General features: G+C 43.0%; 1 protein-coding gene across 4 annotated transcripts in view; it reads left to right on the top strand.

Annotated features, from left to right (window-relative positions):
* The first annotated feature begins 2,547 nt into the window (after positions 1-2,547).
* Positions 2,548-21,578, top strand: part of TBC1D24 (TBC1 domain family member 24) — a 43,288-nt gene continuing 24,257 nt past the window's right edge. For 3 of the 4 annotated variants that reach the window (XM_067551449.1, XM_067551447.1, XM_067551450.1), the window contains exon 1: positions 2,548-2,702. The gene's annotated coding sequence lies outside the window, so the exon portion shown is untranslated. Of the gene's footprint in view, positions 2,703-14,710; positions 14,836-21,578 lie in introns of those variants that run through there. The other variant, XM_067551448.1, reaches the window with a different exon arrangement.

Here is a 21,578-nt window from a genome sequence, read left to right as displayed (position 1 = left end):
TTGAAAACATCAAATGGGATGAATTCACATCAAACAAAGAGACCCGCTTCCTAAATAAAGCAGTCCCCCTCTCTCAAACAGTTGCCCAATGCTCTCTAAGGTGGTAGAGTCATCTGCTCTGAATGCTACTAACTTCCCTATAAAAATCTTCTTTGATCTTGACCCAGTGATGGAAGATTCCCCAAAAGACCTAAAACTCAATAGCCAAAGGCAGCATTAGACACCTGCCCTGTAACACAGCAGATCTGGTTCAGGACAGAACATCAGGGAAGTGCATATTGCATCAGGTGGCCGCTCTGGTGTCCAAGGGACGGCATGAGAACTAACCTAACCTACTTCACACGGGTGTTGTGAGGATAAATACATTAAGACTTTGAGATGCTCACATTGTACAGTAATAGAGGCTGTACAAGTAATTAAGATGGATAGAAGCTCTTCATTCTCTCCTGCAAGACTGTCCATAACTTCACTCCGATCTCCGTCTTTGACCTCTTATCTCCCTATTTTCTCTCTCTTTCCCGCTACACTTTTCCCAATCTTCTTTCCTCGCTGCTCCCTTCATTTTCTCCTCACTCTGGGGCATGTAATGCATCTCTTTCCGTGTGTGTAAGTGCTCTGTGTGACACTCAAGAAATGAACATATAATTATAGTAAATTATATTTCTTGTATCATCAGTCTTGGAAAAGGATTGGCAAACTTTTTAATCAATTAATGATTTTTCACTATAGCTTCTGGAAATAGCCCTATCACATACTTAAATGACAGATCTTTGTAACTTCCCACAGCAGTACTCAGTGAGTCTCAAGCAACCCCAGAAGCATACACACTAACAGGGTTCTTTTTTCTTTCAGTCAGAGAGATGAGCTCCAGCACTCTTTCTACAAGGAAATGGAGTTCAACATTTCTGAATTAAAACAGTGGCGTTATGACATCCTCTTCCAAAGCATTGTCAATTGTCAGAGACAGGATATCAGAGATGGACCATTGATCTCATTGTAGCAGTGACTCTGTGATCCTACATGCAGGCCTAAACCCATTAATTTCTACTTCGTAGCTTCTATCTTGTTTTATTTTACTGTCCAGTTGCATTTGGATAGATACTACAAATACTTGGAACTCCTAAAACCCCACCCATTCCAGGTAGCATTCAACTGCAAGGGTAACCCCCTGTTCTGTGTATCTTTTATTATGTTCTCTTCCACCGTGTTTCTTGCCTGTGCAGTTAGATTTAGCAATCATTTAGGGTAGGATCTGTTATCTGTTCGGCAGGGACTTACCAACACTTCACAAAATTGTGCACATTCATGGTGTTGTATGAAAGATTAATATTAGTGCTTTATTGGCCATTTTTTCATTTGTGGTTACTAATCTTTAGCGTGGTGGTTACTTATCCACTTGTAAACAGAAAGCTTTGCTGCCAAATAAAATGAAACAAAATAAACATTACGAAAGTTCTTCATGGCTGAAAGGAATTAGTTTCAGTCCTGCCCATTTCTAGCTTTGTTAAAACACATCAACTTTGTTACTGAGTAGCAAGCAATCCAGAGCTTAAAGTGATAATTGTATTTTATACTTATATAATTCTTTTCATCTGGGGACATCATACTATCTGGCTCTCATATAGCACTTTTCATCAGTAAACCTCAAAGCACTTCACTACTTTTAATGTATTTATGCTCATGACACCCGTTGAAGTAGGATACTGCTATTATCCCCATAATATAGATCAGGAACTAAGGTCCAGAAAGGCTAATTGACTTACCCATGGTCATGTAGGAAGTCTGTGGCAGAGCAGGGAACTGATCCCAGGTCTCGCAAGTCCTAGGCTAGTGCCCTGAACACTGGACTTTGGTAGATAGTATAAGCTCCATTTTACAGATGGCAAAACTGAGGCACGATCAGATGATTTATCAAAACTCCCATAGTAAATCAGTGGCACAGCCACAAACAGAACCAGGATTCCCAGTCTGGTGCCCTGGCCACTTTGCACAGCACTAGGTGAACTCTTTACAGCCCCACTCCAAGATGCGGCCACTTCTGTGTCTTAAAGGTCGGGGGCCATCAAACGAGCCATAGCAGCGGAGACATATGGTCCATAAAACCCAGAACTCTGCCTCTTGCAGTGTGCAAAGCCTGATGGCTCAGAGGAAGCCGAGCACCCCCATAACACAGCAGGCATGGGAGAGCAGGGCAGCAGGTGATTCCTTCCTGGCCCTGATGCCCACCCCTTGCTCTGCAGTGGGGCAAGTTTTGTCCAGCTCCTCCTGTGACATTTCTCACTCCCCCATGTCCCCCGGCGCTGGGGGGTCAGGACCAACCCTGAATCTTGGGGCTGAGGGCCCATGGTGAGCACGGGGGGGAGGGGGGCAGCTTAGGCCAGGGTGGTCAGTGTGGGGACAGAGGCCCTGCCTGTCCTGCACCACCACACTCACAGTGGCTCCACCCAGTCCCTGCCAAACGGCAGGGGGCGGAGCCAATGCTGCTAATACTCATGCGCAAAAGGTTTCTAGGAGCAGGCAGACTGCCCAAGGTAGCGGCAGCACTGTATATGCCCTTGCGCATGTGCCCAGGCCCTGGCCTTGAGGCGATCGTGTCTGGTGTTTGCGCTTTGATTCGTGTGCGCCTGCGCGGCATGTCAGGTCCAGGGGGGTGCGGCTGATACCCGTAACCCGAGCAGGCGGCGGAGGCGGTGCCGGGTCGGGTAAGGCGGGAGCGTGAGTGTCGGGGCTCAGCCGTGTGGGAGGGGTTAGCGAGCGAGTGGAGGCAGGGGGTCGGGGGTTCGGCCTGTTGGGGGCTGTGGGGCAGCCTGGAGGGCTGGGATGGGATGGGGGAGCAGGGCGTGCCATATTGGGGGCTGTGGGGCAGTACTGGGGAGCAGTGCGGTATGGGAGTTGGGGTACCGCACAGCTGTGTGAGGAGGCCGGGGGTACATCTAAGTGCAGAGGGGTGGAGCGTAGGAGAGGGGTTCAGTGGGACTTGAGGTGCTGCTTGGGATGGCAGTGTGGCTAGGGACATGGTACACGGGTCATGGGGAGTGGGATGCCGAAAGGTGGGGTGCATCCAGCTATTGGGAAGAGTGGAAGGGGACTGAAGAAAGACCTTGAGTCTCAGATTGAGAGGGGGCTGGAGGTTTTAGTTGGGCAAGGGGTGGGAAGCTTTGACTAGCTGGGGAATGTTGGGGTGCTGGAGGAGAGAGATGGGCTCTGTGGCATCTGGACCATGTAGGCTGAGGCAGTGCTGGCTGCTGCCTCTTATCAATTGGCATGGATATTGATACCATAAACAGTCTGGATTGTTAGTGGTTACTGAGTTGTTGTTTTGGAAACACAAGTGACAAGCATGGGTTTAAATGTGAAGTACCTATCACTGGGTTGTTGTTTTTTTTATTCATGTGATGTGGGGTTTAATGCAGCAGACTGTTTGCTCTTGGATTAAAATTGCCATTGTCTTGTAGATTATTGGAACAGCTTTGCAGAAACAACATTGAAGTGCGCTTGTTAATTTTTTAACATGTTTTAAATCCAGGAAAAACTCCACATTGTGTGCACTGTTGTAAAATCAAAGTAGGAATGCAAATAATCCCAGACTCCAAAAATTTATCTGAAAACCAATGGTAGTTTTAAAGTTTATAGGTTTGATTCTATCTCCTCAGTTATAACAAAGTGTCTTCAAGACTTCTATGTGAGTTTATATTTAATAGAGGCTGATTTAAATCATGAGTTACCAATTAAGCACTGACAGTGATTTTTTTCAGGACTGTTTTCACTGGTAAACATTTTGCACAATATCTGGTTATGTGTAAAGGGGAAACAGGCCAAAATGTGACAGCAGTAAGAACAAATCATAAAAAATAAAGTACATTTTATTATTTCAAAACTACAGTAGAACTTTGCTAAACTACACTGTGAATTAGATAATGAATCATGTATTACCTACTGAATTTTGGAAATTAGCAAGAAAGTTAATACATATAATAAAAGTAGAGTATGCTATCTGTCCAAATAAACTGCACTTGACAAAAGGTACGTTGCTCATTTATTTTGATACAGCTTTGAATACTGGTAAATTATCTTTAGTGTGCTTTGTAAAAGTAATGGATTGTTGGCAACATATACGTTAGCTGTATGCTCTGTGAAATCTTTCCTGAGGAGAGGTATGAGATTATTTTGAGAATGATTGTGCCTGTGAGCTAGTGTTGTTATAACTAGAGAGGTTTTGTGGTAAGCCCTAATTCATTGCCAATAACTTTTTGCAAATGTAACAACTTTGCATTGGTGGACTGTCATAAATTAAATTTAAAAAATATCCAACTCGGTCTTGGTTCATAACAGGCTAAAATTTAGCAACAAGGATTGTTCAGGAAGAAGAGGCAGGGAAGAAAAGATGGAGGAGTTGCACTGTGTGTAAGAGAGTAATATGATTGATCAGAGCTCCAGTATGAAACTGGAGAAAAGCCTGCTGAGAGTCTCTGGGTTAAGTTTAGAGGCGAGAGCAGCAAGGTTAATGTCGTGGTGGGCATCTGCTATAGACCACCAGACCAGGAAGATGAGGTAGACGAGGCTTTCTACAGAAATCTAACAGAAGTTTCCAGATCACAGGCCCTGGTTCTCATGGGGGACTTCAATCACCCTGACATCTGCTGGGAGAGCAAGCCAGCACTGCACACAGCCCAGGAAGTTTTTGGAGAGGATTGGGGACAACTTCCTCGTGCAAGTGCTGGAGGAACCAGCTAGGGACTGTTCTTCTCTTGACCTGCTGCTCACAAACAGAGAACAATTGACAGGGGAAGTAGAAGTGGATGGCAACCTGGGTAGTAGTGATCATGATATGGTCGAGTTCAGGGTCCTGACGAAAGAAAGAAAGGAGAACAACAGAATACGCACCGTGGACTTCAGAAAACCAGACTTTGACTCCCTCAGGGAACTGATGGGCAGGATCTCCTGGGAGGCTAATATGAGAGGGAAAGGAGTCTAGGACAGCTGGCTGTATTTTAAAGAAACCTTATTGAGGTGCACGAACAAATCATCCTGGTGTGCAGAAAAAATAGCAAATATGGCATGTGACTAGTGTGGCTTAACAGAGAAATCTTCAATGAGCCTAAAAACACAAAAAGGAAGCTTACAAGAAGTGAAAGCTTGGACAGATGACATGGGGGGAGTAAAAAACTATTGCTCAGGCATGCAGAGTGAAATCAGGAAGGCCAAAGCACAACTGGAGTTGCAGCTAGCAAATGATGTGAAGGGTAACAAGAAGGGTTTCTACAGGTATGTGAGCAACAAGAAGGTCAGGTAAAGTGTGGGCTGCTTACAGAATGGGGGAGTGACAGAGGATGTGGAGAAAGCTGAGGTACTCAATGCCTTTTTTGCCTCTGTCTTCACAGACAAGGTCAGCTCCCAGACTACTGCACTGGCAGCATAGTATGGGGAGGAGATGAGCAGCCCTCAGTGCTGAAAGAACAGGTTCAGGACTATTTAGAAAAGCTGGACATGCTTAAGTCCATGGGGCTGGATGCAATGCACCTGAGGATATTGAGGGAGTTGGCTGATATGATTGCAGAGCCATTGGCTATTATCTTTGAAAACTCATGGCCATCAGGGGAGGTCCTGCACGATTGGAGAAAGGCAAATTTAGTTCCCATCTTTTAAAAGGGAAGAAGGGAAATCCAGGGATCTACAGACTAGTCAACCTCATCTCAGTCCCTAGAAAAATCATGGAGCAGGTCCTCAAGGAATACATTTGAAGCACTTGGAGGAGAGGAAGGTGATCAGGAACAGTCAGCATGGATTCACCAAGGGAAAGTCATGCCTGACCAACCTGATTGCCTTCTCTGATGAGAGTGGCTCTGTGGATGTGGGGAAAGCGGTGGAAATGATATACTTTGACTTTAACAAAGCTTTCGATACGGTCTCCCACAGTATTCTTGACCGCAAGTTACAGAAGTATTGGATGAATGGACTATAAGGTGGATAGAAAGCGGGCTGTATCATCATGCTCAACGGGTAGTGATCAACGGCTCGATGTCTAGTTGGCAGTCAGTATCAAGTGGAGTGCCCAAGGGGTCAGTCCTGGGGCTGGTTTTGTTCAACATCTTCATTAATGATCTGGAGGTGGGGGTAGATTGCACCCTCAGCAAGTTTGCAGATGACACTAAGCTGGGGGGAGTGGTAGATACGCTGGAGGATAGGAATAGGATATAGAGTGACCCAGACAAACTGTAGGATTGGGCCAAAAGAAATCTGATGAGGTTCAACAAGGACATGTGCAAAGTCCTGCACTTAGAATGGAAGAATCCCATGCACTGCTACAAGACTGGGGACTGACTGGCTAAGCAGCAGTTCTGCAGAAAAGGACCTGGGGGTTACAGTGGACAAGAAGCTGGATATGAGTCAACAGTGTTGCTTGAAGAAGGCTAATAGTGTTGGTTGTTGCTAAGAAGGCTAATAGCATATTGGGCCGCATTAGTAGGAGCATTAACAGCAGATCGAGGAAAGTGATTATTCCACTCTATTTGGCATTGATTAGGCTCATATGGAATGTTGTGTTCTGTTTTGGGCCCCCCAGTATAGAAGGGATGTGGACAAATTGGAGAGAGTCCAGTAGAGGACAATGAAAATTATTAGGGAGCTGGGGCACATGATTTATGAGGAGATGCTGGGGGAACTGGACTTATTTAGTCTGCAGAAGAGAGGAGTGAGGAGGGATTTGATAACAGCCTTCAACTACCTGAAAGGGTGTTCCAGGGAGGATGAAGCTAAGCTGTTCTCTGTGGTGGCAGATGACAGAACAAGGAGCAACGGTCTCAAGTTGCAGTGGAGGTGTGGGGAGGTCTAGTGTGGATATAAGGAAAAGCTTTTTCACTAGGAGGGTGGTGAAGCACTGGAATGGGTTTCTTATTGAGATGGTGGAATCTCTATCCTTAAAGGTTTTTAAGGCCCAGCTTGACAAAGCTCTGGCTGGGATGATTTAGCTGAGGTTGGTCCTGCTTTGAGCAGGGGTTTGGACTAGATGACCTCCTGAAATCCCTTCCAACCCTCATCTTCTATGATTCTAATGTTGAGATAGGGCTATACATACATTGGATGTCCCTCCAGATAATGATTTTGAAGAACATTAGCAGGGCAGTATGCAGATGCTCTACTTTCCTCTGCCTATGTGGTAACTGTTCTTTGGATAAATAGGACTCCACTTTCCAGTGCTGTCAATCTCACAGCTGCACTAAATACACTTAGAGAAAGTAAGTTAAAGATTATTCCTGACCTCAGACTGCCTAGGTTTTCCTCCTGCATATCTTCACAAATTAGCTATTTCATCCACTTTCACACCTACACTAAGTCACAATAGTGACTCAGAGCAAAGGTTTTAAAAAAGCCTTTTGGCTATCAATAGGATTGCCCTAATCTGATTTTTGCACACCTAGTGTGGCATATACATGCACAGCCTTGTTAAGTAACGTGAAGAAACACGTAACAAAAGCCTTGCTCTGCAATTTCACTTTTCTGTTGTTAGAAGCAAAACAGTAATCTTAACCAGATTTGCTTGTAAATTTAGTCACAAGTGGCTCTTGATATGACTTAGAAACCACACTCTGAAAACTGGACAAAAGTTGTTAGTTTTCATGAGTTTATTTCTACTATTTTGTGTTCATGGAATGTTATAGGAATGGTCTGGTTGCCAAAATAGTCCATTTTAACATTTGATTGATGCTAACCACTATAAGCTAGCAGATAAGGCTCAGATCTTGAGCTTATGTAGTGGAGCTGCAAAAAAGGAGGAATAGATGCTGCTATGCTCTACCTTTACAGCCCCTGGATTTTGGGGATCAGTTTTTTTATTAGCATAAGTTAGAGCAGCCCAAGAGCCCATTTCAGGATCCAGGAATAACTAGAGCTCAGAAGGCTTAAGGCCATGGCTTCCTCCTACACAAGGCACCAAAGGAGTGGGAGAATAGAGCCATTATTCTGGTTCTCTACCACAAGAAAGGGAAATTCCTAGATAACTGGCTTTCTGGCTTTTGTACTGCAGGAGCAGCATAAAGGAGCTAAAGCTATAGAAGGCAGAATGTGGCCTAAAATATCTAATTCATGTTTCCAAGGTATGGAGTTCAAATCCTGTTGGGCTTGTATTTTTATTAACTATTCCATTATTACTTTCTTCCATGCAATTATATATTCTTACTGCTTTTCAAAAGCAGATTAAATAAAAAACTTTTCATATGTTCAAAAAAGCCATGTTAAAACCAGAAAGTTCACTAATATATGTATCTATTTAAAGCTACATCAGAAAAGGGATAACTTGGTATGTCTCTCTCTGATTCAAAGTTTCTTTGCTTGGTTTCATGACCACTAGGAAGCAGTTTGCTCCATTGATCATTAAAAAGGGTCACAGTCTTACTAATGTGGCTCCTTCTATACAGTTGAGCTATTATTCTAACTTTTGTACATGTGAGATTAAAACATTTCACTTGCAGCATGTAACATTTGTATGTACCCACAGAATTATTCCAAGACATTCATCTTAGTACAGGTCATCTTCAGACACGATTGCAACATGTTCTTCCATAGCAGCGTTCCACTCATTGCATTGGGCTTCCTCCAAAAGTACCCTTTGTACAAAGCAATGGTATGAATTCTTTCACAGCAATGCCCTATCTAAAGCAGAGAGGACTCAAGGCACACATGCTCTTTTTCAACAGTGTTGCAACTGCTAGCTAGTGCTCCAGCAGCATTTCACAGTAGTATCTTGTCATGACTTACTATTTTCAGGTAGTACATAATATGCACATTCATTGTCTTCTGCAAGATGAATGCTCTGGATAGTGTTGCACAGTAATTGTCTGGGGGGGCGTCTTTGTACTGAATGCCTATTCTATCATTAATATTTGAAAATGTGCAGGTATCTATGCTGCGACAGTCCAAAGCACAGAGAAAAGCTACTTCCTTCTTTTCTCATATCAATAATTAATATACTGTCATAAAGAGCAATGTTTGTAAATGTTAACATGTTAGCACTACCCTTCTCTACTGACCCCAGTCCCTTCTCCTTACTTCAGCCTTTGTCTTTGTTCCTGTCATGTATTTATACTCTTTTCTCTTGATTCATAGTCTTTCTCTGCTTGTCCAGCAAATGCCCTCTCTCCTCTTTAAAAATCTCTCCACATTCTTCCTTACCTGAGCTGTTGTCCCTTGTCCTCTCTTTGTCTTGTCTTGTCTCTCTTAGGGTACATCTACACTGCAGCTGGGAGGTGTAATTTCCTGCTTGGGTAGACATACATGCTCTAGCTTTGATTGAGCTAGTGTGCTAAAAATAGCAGCGTGGCCATGGCAGGACAGGCTAGCCTCCTGAGTACAGTCCCATCTGAGATCCTAGGTATGTACTTGGGCAGCTAGCCTGAGCTGCCCACCGCCTGTGCTGCCACAGCCACGTGGCTGTTTTAACATGTTAGCTCGATCAAAGCGATTGCATGTATGTGTATCTGAGCTGGGAATTACACCTCCCACCTGCTGGGTAGATGTACCCTTAGATAGAAGTCTTTGGGGGCAGGAAATGTTATACTTTGTTTAACAAGTGCAATGAGTAATTATGGCAGTTGTGTTAAAGACTTTATTTCTTTGGGAGAGCTGCCTTTTCTTTAATAACAACTTTGTTATACACTAAGAAAGTTTAATACTGGTGTAAGTAAAGGTGTGACTATGTATAGTATAGTATAGTTATTCTGGTACAATCCCGCATGTGGACGCTCACAAGGAACTCAAGTTAACTTGCAGTGAAGAGATAGCTACACTCAAGTTAGCCAAGCCACGCTCTGCAGTGAAGTTTGAGTTGCTGTGTCCACACAGATGTTGTATTCGCTAGTGTGTGGAGGTAAGACTACTGGTGCCGCATCCCATGGTTTATTGCACTGCAGTAAGATGAACAGCTCTGGATTCCTTCCCAGTGAATTGAGGGAGAACTTATGGGCACACAAGAACCTGAGTGGCGCTAGCCTGCGTCTGCATTGCAGTGTGGTAGCAGTTGATGAGTTACACTAAGGGCAAGTCTCTACACCTAAAGCTTACAAGTAAACTCTGCACTGAAGACCAGTCCTTAATCCAGTATGAGTGCCTTTTGTTCAGTTTAGCTTATGTCACTTGGGAAGGGGGAGTTAAACTCACCTGAAAAAAGCCACTCTTTTATAGCAGAATAAGTGGGTCCACATGGGAAGTTATACTCATATAACTGGCAAATCTTACCTGTGAGAAGGCCTCAGGGGTGGAATGTTCCTCATAGACTCTAAAGTCAGAAGGGACCATCATGATTGTCTAGTCCAGAGGTCTTCAATCTGTGGTGCGTGCCCATTCAAAGGGGCGTGGCTGAGTTTGGCCTGCCCCCATGGGGGATGGGGAGGGAACCCCACCCAGCCTTGGTCTGCCCTGAACTCTGCTCCGGAACCAGCCGCAGCCTCCCTGGCGTCAGCGCTCTGGCCGCAACCTCCCCCGACTGCGGAGCCCCACCGTGGCACCCAGTCCCAGTCTCGGCACCCAGCCCTCATCTCGGCCTGAAGTCTCAGCACCTGGCTTCTGGCTACCGGGGACAGCCTCAGCTCCAACCATGGCCCGGCTCCCAGCCACGGCCAACCATATCCCCGCTCCCAGCCTCAGCTGGGAGGACGGGGGGAGGAGAGGTTTTAAAAAATCTGAGGACTACTGGTCTAGGCTGACCTCCTGCACGATGCAGGCCATCGAACCTCGCCCACCCCCTCTTGTAATAGACTGATCGCTTCTGGCTGAGTTACTGGAGTCCTCAAATCCTGATTTAAAGACTTCAAGTTACAGAGAATCCACCATTTACACTAGTTTAAATCTGCAAGTGAACACTGCAGATGAAGGCGAAAAACCCTCAGGTTCTCTGCCAATCTGACCTGGTGGAAAATTCCTTCCCAACTCCAAATATGGTGATTAGTTGGACCCTGCGCCTGTGAGCAAGACCCACAAGCCAGATGTCTGGGAAAGTAACTCAGATCCCTACCCATCTAGTGGTCCATCACGGACCGTTGGAGATATTTACTGCTAGCAGTCACAGATCAGCTACATGCCATTGTAGACAGTCCCATCGTACCATCCCCTCCATAAGCTTATCAAACTCAGTCTTATCAAGCCAGTTAGGCTTTTTGCTGTCACTGCTCCCCTTGTAAGACTGTTCCAGAACGTCACTCCTCTGATGATTAGAAACCTTTGTCTAATTTCAAGCCTAAACTTGTTGATGGCCATTTTATATCCATTTGTTCTTGTGTCCACACTGGTGCTTAACTGATATAACCTCTCTCTCCCTGGTATTTATTGCTCTGATGTATTTATATAGAGCAATAATATCTCCCTTCAGCCTTCTTTTGGTTAGGCTAAACAAGCCAAGCTCTTTAAGTCTCCTCTCATGAGGTGGGTTTTCCATTTCTCGGATCATCCTCGTAGCCCTTTTGTGCACCTGTTCTAGTTTGAATTCATCTTTCTTAAACATGGGAGACCAGAATTGCACATAGTATTCTAGATCAGGTTTTACCAGTGCCTTGTATAACGATATTAACACTTCCCTGTCTCTACTGGAAATACCTTGCCTGATGCATCGTAGGACTGCATTTGTCTTTTTCATGACCACATCAAATCAATCAATGCACCCAACTCTTTCTTCTCTGTTACTTCCAACTGATATATTCCTAGCTTATAGCAAAAATTCTTGTTGTTTGTCCTGAAATGCATGACTATGAATGCGACTACACTCCAGCTTTACCAGTGGGGCATAACTTTTGAAAGACTAGAGAAGTAAATACTAAAATGTGGCAGTTTATTGCCCAAGAGGTGTTTGTGTGCAGTTGTTGGCCTGCTGCTTGAAATTACAATGAAAAGAGGAACTAAAGTATATTTGCCATATTGGCACCTTGCCAGTGTCTGGTCTTCCTCCAAAGTGAAGAAAACATCCTTTGTCACTTTTTTGGGGGGTGACACTTACTATTTGGGAATTAGCTTTTTCAGGAAAGGGATTATCCATTAATGATATGGTATAGATGTCCTCAATACGGCTGCCCTTCTGAGCAGCCTGGCAAAGAATCTCATGTAGGTTTTGTTACTTTGAGGGTGGAGGAGGAGGGGGTAAGAGAGGAGGAAATAGACCTGTTTTTAAAAAGTGGTTGTATAATGACAACTTGAATTTTTTAATTGTGTGTGCTCCTATAATGTAAATTATCTTTGCTTTTCCCAAAAAAATCTTGTAGACATTTAGACTTTCTAATTGTTTTCTTTATTTGGCCCTAAATTGACATCATTTGAATATTCTTCCAGTTCCATCCACCTGTATGTTACAGTTACACCAATTTAGACTCGTCTAGACTCTCTTAGATTGTCAGATTATCTACACATACACATTGTTTTTAAATGGATTTGGCTCAACTAATTCACTCTGAAATCAATTTTTAAACCTGACTTATACCGATCTAGTTTATCAAAGGTTTGAATTGATTTAAGCATTCACACAGGTGGGTTTCATATTGGTTTAATTAAATCCATTTAAAAACACTTCTAGTTACATCCATGTAACTTTTAATGTAGACAAGGCCTAATTTGTGGCATGCATCCACTTGACCATCTTGTAATTCTCTGAATTTGGCCACTGACTGTAAGGGAGTTCAAGCTGGTGTAGCTCACATTTTGAAGAGGCCACAAGAGAAGCACTAATTTACACCCTTTTCTTCTCTCTGGCTTGTAAATTGCACCAATTTAGACATCTGTGCCTGTTCATGAGGGGGTATAAATAGGTCTAAAGGAATTTGAGTATAAGGGAGTCTTAACTTGCGACTTTACACATCACTGAGTTGCCTTTTAGTTTATCACGCAGGCATGTGTTCTTAGATACGTGTAGAGGGGCAGGGCAAGAAAATGCACTGAGAAAGGACCAAATAAACCTGGACCATCCCTGACAGGTGTTTCTCTAACCTGTTCTTAAAAAGCTTCAGTGATGGGCCTTCCACAACCTCCTTTGGAAGCCTATTCAAGAACTTGAGTATCCTTATACCTAGAAAGCTTTTTTCCTAATATTTAACTGAGAGCTTCCTGGGTGCAGATTGAGCCGATTACTTCTTGTCCTACCTTCAGTGGACATGGAGAATTGATCGGCATCCTCTTCATAACAGCCCTTAACAGATCTGAAGACTATCAGGTCTCCCCCTCAGTCTTCCTTTCTCAAGATTAAATGTGCCCAGTTTTTTTAACCTTTCCTAATAGATCAGGTTTTTTAAACTTTATCATTTTGTTGATCTCCTCTGGATTCTCTCCAGGTTGTCCGCATCTTTCCTAAATTTTGGTGCCCAAAACTGGACACAGTACTCCAACGGAGGCCTCACCAGTGCTGAGGCGAGTGGGACAGTTACCTCCCATGTCTTGCATATGACGCTTCTGTTAATACACCCCAGAATAATACTAGCCTTTTTTGCAGCTCATCATATTGTTAGCTCGTGTTCAGTCTGTGATCTGCTATAACTCCCATATTATCTTCTGCAGTACTGCTGCCTAGTCAATTATTTCCCATTTTGTATTTCTGCATATGATTTTTTCCTTCCCAAGTGTAGTACTGTGCACTATATTGAATTTCATTTGTTGAAATCAGTTTTTCAGATCAAGTCTCCAGTTCCTCAAGGTCATTTTGAGTTCTAATCCTGTCCTCCAAAGTGATTGCAACTCCTCCTATCTTAGTGTCATCCATACATTTTTTTAAGCAAACTCTTCATTCCATTATTCAAATTATTAATGAAAACGTTGACTAGACCCGGTCAGAGGACAGACCCCATCTAGATATGTCCTTCCAGTTCAACAGCGAATCATTGATAACTACTCTTTGACTACAGTCTTTAAACCACTTGCATACTCACCTTGTGATAATGTCATCTTTCTAGACCACATATCCCTAGTTTGCTTTTGAGGATAACATGTGGGACTGTGTCAAAAGTCTTGCGAAAATCGACTGTGTGTGGTTGTACTAGTACTGCACTTGCATCTGTATATTAACTAGTGGGAAGGACAGAGCTTATAGATATGCACTGGTACAACATTGTTATTAATGTGGGCATAACGTTAGTAAATACAGCACACAGTGCTGTCTTTAGACCTTGATTACAGGTACTCACAACTGACTCACTTGATCATTTATTTTCAGACTCCTCTGATTTACCTTAATTGTTTAGTGTTATCATCTCTCCTGGGTTTTAGGAGTGTATTCCCATTATCTAATAATCCTTCCCACTTTGTAAAAATTCTCAACAAGCTTCTACTGATGTGGTCAGCTGCTGTTGTCTCTATGCTGGACATAATGGAGCTATAACGAATAGTAAAACATGGTGGCACAAACATCAATGAGAGCAGAAAATAATAGAAAGAGAGCTGAGGAGTTAGATAAAGGACAGGAAATTAGATGAGATTCAGCCTGGACAACTGCAGGCAATACATTTTAGGGGAGAATAATCCAAAGTACAAACATTTTAATGGGAAACATTTTTAAAATTAGTAATGGAAAAGGAGATGTAAGGATGATAGCAACAGCAAACAGCAAATTAAAGGTGAGCTTTTAGTATGATACAGTAGTAAAATGGCTCATTTTTATTTCAGGATGAATATGTAATCGCATCATATAGCCTGGACCAAATATCTAAATTCTACTGGACTTTGACAAGACTCCATCTAGACTACAGCATTCCTTTCTGAGCTCCCTGAATGTCAGAAAGATGCAGACCATCTAGGGGTGTTTGAGAAAGAACAAAAACAATTTTAAAGGTTGCAGACAGACTCTTTGATAAGGAATGATTAAAACCTGAACAGGTATTGCTTATCTAAGGGAGACATACCTCTCTAGGTACTTGAATATTAACACCAAAGGGGGAATCCCTTTTAAGGCATCCGTTTTAAGGCACTTAAAAGAGAGGAAGGTGATCAGGAACAGTCAGCATGGATTCACTAAGGGAAAGTCATGCCTGACCAATCTGATTGCTTTCTATGAAGAAATGACTGGCTTTGTGGATGTGGGGAAAGCGGTGGATGTGATATACCTTGACTTTAGCAAAGCTTTTGATACGGTCTCTCTCAGTATTCTGATTAGCAAATTAAAGAAGTATGGGTTGGATGAATGGACTATAAAATGGATAGAGAACTGGCTAGAGCATAGGGCTCAACGAGTAGTGATCAATGGCTCCATGTCTAGCTGGCAGCCGGTCACAAGCGGAGTGCCCCAGGGGTCAGTGCTGGGGCCGGTTTTGTTCAACATCTTCATTAATGATCTGGAGGATGGGGTAGATTGCACCCTCAGCAAGTCTGCAGATGACACTAAGCTAGGGGGAGTGGTAGATATCCTGGAAAGTAGGGATAGGATACAGAAGGACCTAAACAAACTGGAGGATTGGGCCAAAAGAAATCTGATGAGGTTCAACAAGGACAAGTGCAGAGTTCTGCACTTTGGACGGAAGAATCCCATACACAGCTACAGACTGGGGACCGATGAGCTAGGCGGCAGTTCTGCAGAAAAGGACCTGTGGGTAACAGTGGATAAAAAGCTGGATATGAGCCAGCAGTGTGCCCTGGTTGCCAAGAAGGCTAATAGCATATGGGCTGCATTAGTAGGAGCATTGCCAGCAGATCGCGGGAAGTGATTATTCCCCTCTATTCGGCATTGGTGAGGCTGCATTTGGAGTATTGTGTCCAGTTTTGGGCCCCCCACTACAAAAATGATGTGGACAAGTTGGAGAGAGTCTAGCGGAGGGCAACAAAAATGATTAGGGGGCTGGAGCACAGGACTTATGAGGAGAGGCTGAGGGAACTAGGCTTGTTTAGTCTGCAGACGAGAAGAATGAGGGGGGATTTGATAGCAGCCTTTAACTACCTCAGAGGCTGTTCTCAGTGGTGGCAGTTGACAGAACAAGGAGCAACGGTCTCAAGTTGCAGTGGGGGAGGTCTAGGTTGGACATTAGGAAAAAGTTTTTCACTAGGAGGGTGGTGAAGCACTGGAATGAGTTACCTAGAGAGTTGGTGGAATCTCCATCTTTGGAGGTTTTTAAGCTGCGGCCTGACAAAGCCCTGGCTGGGATTATTTAGCTGAGGTTAGTCCTGGTTAGTCCTCCTTTGAGCAGGGGTTGGACTAGATGACCTCCTGAGGTCCCTTCCAACTCTATGATTCTATGATAATTGAGGATCCTATGTGCAGTTTGACAGTATTTTAGCTCATCTGTGCTTCATCAGTTTGAGAGATTCTGGAAATAACCCTACACTTTCTAAGAAAGAAACCTTGTTTCCTTTAAGAAATCTCTAGTGCCAGTTCTCTCTCGGGGACCATCAGAGACTTAAATAACTTCTTCTGTTCTTGTGCATTTGCCAGTAATTAAATGCATTATAGATGGATGGCATTAAGATGCCATCAATGTGGCCTTAATAATTGAAGCACATGGTCCTCATGCCAGTTTTCTGTCACTGCCCTTCATGTGCAGCCATAGTGTCCCAAAGGAAATTAAGACTTGTGAACCAGCTCATCCTACTGAGCTCTCTTATCCAGCTCTAAAAGTGAGACATGGAGAGTAGCAATTTTAGTTCACAGTAAGCCTTCAGATCGTAAAAAACTTTGTCCCCAAGGCACAAGAGAAGCTAGAGCAGAAAGCAAGCAATCACCAGCTCTTGATGGCACAGGATAAATTAGCATTAGGGCATTACTCAAATCTACACTCAGGAAACTGGCTCAGAAGCCCCGTTTAAGTGGCCAGAGAGCCAGTGCTGCTGTATGCAAAGCCTAGGGCAATTCATAGGGAGATTGAATTGCATTTAACCTCATTAAGGCAATCCATTGAACTCTGTGCACTGCTCTTGAAAGAAAACATTATAGTAAATCTCCTAGATTAACTGGGCTGACTGCATCCTAGTGTGTAGAAATTGATTCCAGTGTTAGCATGGTATGTTCAGTTTTCCCTGTGGTGCAAATAGCTGCATGCTTGCTTAGGGAAGCTAGCTAAAGTTGTAGGTATCTCACGATTGCTAAAGAAAATCCTCTTCTGGTTGGGATATGTTGATTTCTATTGTCCCTGTATTGTTTCCAAATGAACACAATCGGAGTATTATTTATTGAAGTGAGCTGCTACGAATGTAAGGGGTAGAGAAGAAGCTGGAGGAGAACTTGAACACGTTGAGGGAGTAAGGGCACAAGTATGTCTAATAGTTGACCTTCATTTCTTCTTTATTATTTTTGTTTCAATAGGAAATTGCTGCATTCCCTTTTAAGTCACAGACCCCTTGGTGTATAAAATATCAACATCTCATTCATGGCTCAGTGCTCCTGGAGAATGTGAAGTTATGTCTTCCCAAAGTTGTGGGGAGGTTTTTTGTTGTTTTTTTTAATTGGGGGGAAATTAATAGCCAGTTGCATTTGAGGCAGTAGTCATAATAATCTGTACATGTAAACTCTACTCAAATATGAATGTGCCAGAGATGCAAAGGACACAGAGGTTAGTAATGCTGCAAGCGAGAAGGAAACGCAACTAAATGTGAAACCAGCAAGAGTAGGGGAATGGCTCTGCATTGCAGCGTCAGAAGGTTGGTTAGTGCCCTTTATCTGGAGGGGAAAATAGACAGTCTGTTTTCTGTTAGCATGCTATATAACATGTTTATTAAAATGTATTCTGTCATTTAATTTGATGAAAGTTGTCTAGCAATACCTGTGGAGTACAAATCAGGGTAACTATATGCAAGCTGTTTGGGGAAAGGAGGTAATCGTCAGCTAAGCCAGTGAAACTTCTGCTCTTTTAGATGAATAATGTTGATTTCAAAACCATGGTTCATTGTTATGCTACAACTGTGCAAGGTGTAGGTGAAGTGTCCGCTTTGGCAAACTTCATTACTTTAACAATTAATAGGGAATTGACAAGCTCTTTAAACAGAATAAGGAGCAAAGTTATCCAAATGAATCTTAGCCTGCGTCAGGCTTATTAAAGAGGCAGTATCAGGTGAACATAGTATGATTTTTGGTTTTTAAACAATAAAAACACCAGAGATCAATTTTTAAAATTATTTTATTTGAAATTTAAAAATTTTTCACTACAAGCAGGTGCGTTGTCCTGATTTTTATGTTCCCCTGCAGTGATGTAACTCAGATATTTCAATTTTTGCCTGTTCCGAAGTGCCACATAGTAAAACTGATTTGAAATGAGCTATAAGCAAATGTTACACTGACTAAACTATGTTCAGTGCCTGAACTGATGATGATGCAAAAAGTTAGAGTTGCTTAAAATTTTTTAGGCTTAATAATCTAAAGTATTAAAAGATGTCCTTGCCTGTTATTTATTACCAACAAATATTTTTAACTTGGCAGCTTCTCCTTAAATTTAATTTAACTCAAGATGGCTCAAATCAATATTTTGCTACTTTCTTTTCCCCCTCCTAATGGAAAGTAAATTCTCATAGGTAGAAGTCACAAGAATTCTTGAGTCCTATTCAAATGGTGAGAGTGTTCAATTAATTATTGTACATTTTATTCAGATTCTTCATATATTACATTTTGATTAAATGGATTAATGCGATAGACCCAATTTGCTGAATTGGGGCCAATAGCATTTTTCATCTTGAAATACAAAGTGTTTTGCTGATTGTAAGCTACAGGAATCGTATTGAAATGCAGCCATCTGTAAGGTGAAATGTGACAACCATTAAGCTGTAATAAATTACACAACACCTCTTCAAGGACAAGGGAAGAATAACTGCTATAGTCAAGCATGTGAGGGGAAGTCTAGGAAGGCAAAATATGATTACCCACATTAGAATGTGGCCTATATACCAGGATTAAAGCCTCCCCTTCTCTCATAATAAATTCTGCTGAAAGAGGTAGTTCTGTATGCCATTGGTATCTGCTAATCATTCATCAACATCCCTGTGCATTTCAGATGATTCCTTACTGCCAAAAGGGCATAGAAAGCTGAGCCTCTTCAGTTGCTGGCCCAGTCATTTTAATTTTTCATGCAGAGTTTCAGTGGAAAATCTTCTTTGTCTGGAGCAACCTCTTCTGCTTGTGTAGACAGAACATTCTCTTTGAGTTCAGTTTTAAGAAAGATAAAGGAAGGAAAGTAGCCCAAATGACAAGCAAATAAGAGGAAGCAGATAAAAATAATTCTGTTAATGGAATGGAAAATGTGGCAGAACTAATGAATTACAAAAATCTATTCAGTTCTACCCAGTCAGTTAACTGAAAGCATGGCAATTTGCAGGCTATCCACATTGAGTGCATGGTTTTAGTATCTAAGATTTCTTCATTTATTCTTCTTTATACTGTTTAATAGTGGAAGCTAAACCTAGAAAAGCCTCTAGTCCATGCCATGGCAAGTGCAGGATTATTTCTTGTACTATATTTTTTTCTAGTACTTCTCAGATGTTATAGTTGACAGAGCTTCCTTTGCTTCCCTTTGACTATTTTACAGAGGAATAGATCTCACTCAGGAATGTCTTCTGAGAGTCAAAAAAAAAAAAAATGCTTGTCTTAATTTCATTCTGTTCTACTTATACCCTCTTGATGCATACTAAATAATTCTATCCCTTCTTGACAGTCAGTCTCCAAACACAGTTGACACAATTGTCTCCCCTTAGACAAGCTGTGCATAGTTTTTTAATCTTTTTTCATCATCATTCCTTTCGCCTCCTTTATCAGTTTTATTATTTTCTAAACCCCATCTCTCTCTGTTGCTGAAATGCCCAGAACTGAATACAGTATTCTAGGTGTGGTCTTGTCAAACCCTTATAAACCCTTATTGGCTCCATGACATGTTTCTGCATATTCAGCCCAGAATTACAGCTTTTGTGCTGCCTCATGCCATAATAAAATCCCTGCTAGTTTGCTGTCCACTACCATCCACAGGTATCTCTTGGCATTGCTGCTTTCCAGGTGCCCCTCTTCCATTCAGTACTTATGGGCTTGTGTTTCTTTTTGCCCATTGTGCTGTGTCACCCTTCTCTGGGTTGAATCTCGTCATGGAATGGACAGGTACACTTTTTGCATCCCTTCATATTTCCCTGTCCTCACTAGTATCAGGCATTCCATTTCTTTGCTGTTCAGGACATTATCCCATCCTGTTGTCTTATAGTACTGTTCCAGCTAGCTTTCTAGGTTGGGGTGTCAGATTCTCCAGGGTTGCTGTGGCAGGAGAGAAGACTTGTGGCTGCTAGGAGCTATGTCTCAACTCCAAAGTCAGTCCCCATTTATATCCTGATGGAAACCCCTCCTCATCCTCCTTCACCAAGTCTGCTTTGAATTGCCCCAGCTGCTGGGTCCCATCCTCTACCTTTCTCATGGAAGCAGTAGGAGAAGATGGGTGGTGCAGAAAAGCAGCAGTTGTTGGGAGAGGGAGTTTCTGGCACAGAGGTGCCTCCTATATGGTTGTACGAAAGCTGTGCTGCTCCATACCCTGCTCGTGGCCTCATGAGACAGGAATCTGGAAAAGCCCAAATTCTGTGGCAGAATAAAATGTGCACAGTTGAATGTAGGACATGCAGTGGCAATGCACCATGGCTCCTTAAGGAACAGGCGGAAGCCTAGGGTGTCACTCACAAAGGCTTCAAGTACTGGTTCCAGCACAGGTAACACTGACTGGACACCACTGCATTGAAGAATTTTGTTTAAAAAACACACAAATTACATAGGCTTTACAGACAGAATCTAAGAATCTTTTCACACTTTGGACAGCTTTGACAGTGCCCCTTTGCTAATGTTAATCACCTACAGACAGCAATGATCTGATTGGGGCTCTTTTGCCATCAAGGCTATGCACCAGAGTTTCCCAAGCTGGGAGTATCACCACACTAGATTTGAAGGATGGGAGAGGAACTGGCGTAGCAGATACAGGTCTGTGACTCTAGATCCATCTGCTTGTCTCCTCACTCACAACAGCAGTGTGCTCCCACATGTGCTGATGAAACGCTAGGGAGCAATTTGATTGTCTTTCCTTTCCTCTTTCTTTGCTTTCTTCTTGCTCCCACACAGGTCCTTAGTGCAGCCACCCTTCAAAGCAGCTCATATACAAGATCCCGGCATGGGCAATAGGCTGCTGGCTCCAGCTTCGCTTCCCTTCTCTGCTCCTGCAGCATTTGACAGCTTTACAAAACCTTTACATGAGACCATGTCCACAAGCACCCAGTATACACTCACACCTAGCTACGTGCAGCCTTTGGGGACCTAATTCAAAGCCTAAGTCTCTGGGAGTTTCCCACTGATTTCAGTCAGTTTTCGTTCAGGCCTTTGATGAGCAAGGCACAAGGGGGAGGAAAATAAGAGAGCAAATAATACACAAGAGAAGGCTGACTGACCAGGAGCGGGGAGAGGCAAGTGGACAGGAAAAAGACAGCTAAGGCTGTCACTTCATGTGCTGATGTGACTCCTAGCACAGTGTAGCTCCACTCTGGTTGTCCTCTGAGCACTGCCACAATATAAATGTTAACAGCAGCTGTGCCAGACGATGACCCAGAAGGGTGAATCCATTTCAGCAATGGACTCCAGCAGTAAAGGCGGGGAATCACTGCAGTGCACTACATTGAAATGATCTTGAGCA

The sequence above is a fragment of the Emydura macquarii genome, unplaced genomic scaffold (assembly GCF_026122565.2).
Source record: "Emydura macquarii macquarii isolate MOO-44397 ecotype Brisbane River unplaced genomic scaffold, CSIRO-AGI_Emac_v2 contig_1348, whole genome shotgun sequence".
NCBI classification, from domain to species: Eukaryota; Metazoa; Chordata; order Testudines; family Chelidae; genus Emydura; species Emydura macquarii.
The sequence above is the reverse complement of the archived record's forward strand: the minus strand, read 5'-3'. Positions and strand labels throughout refer to the sequence as shown.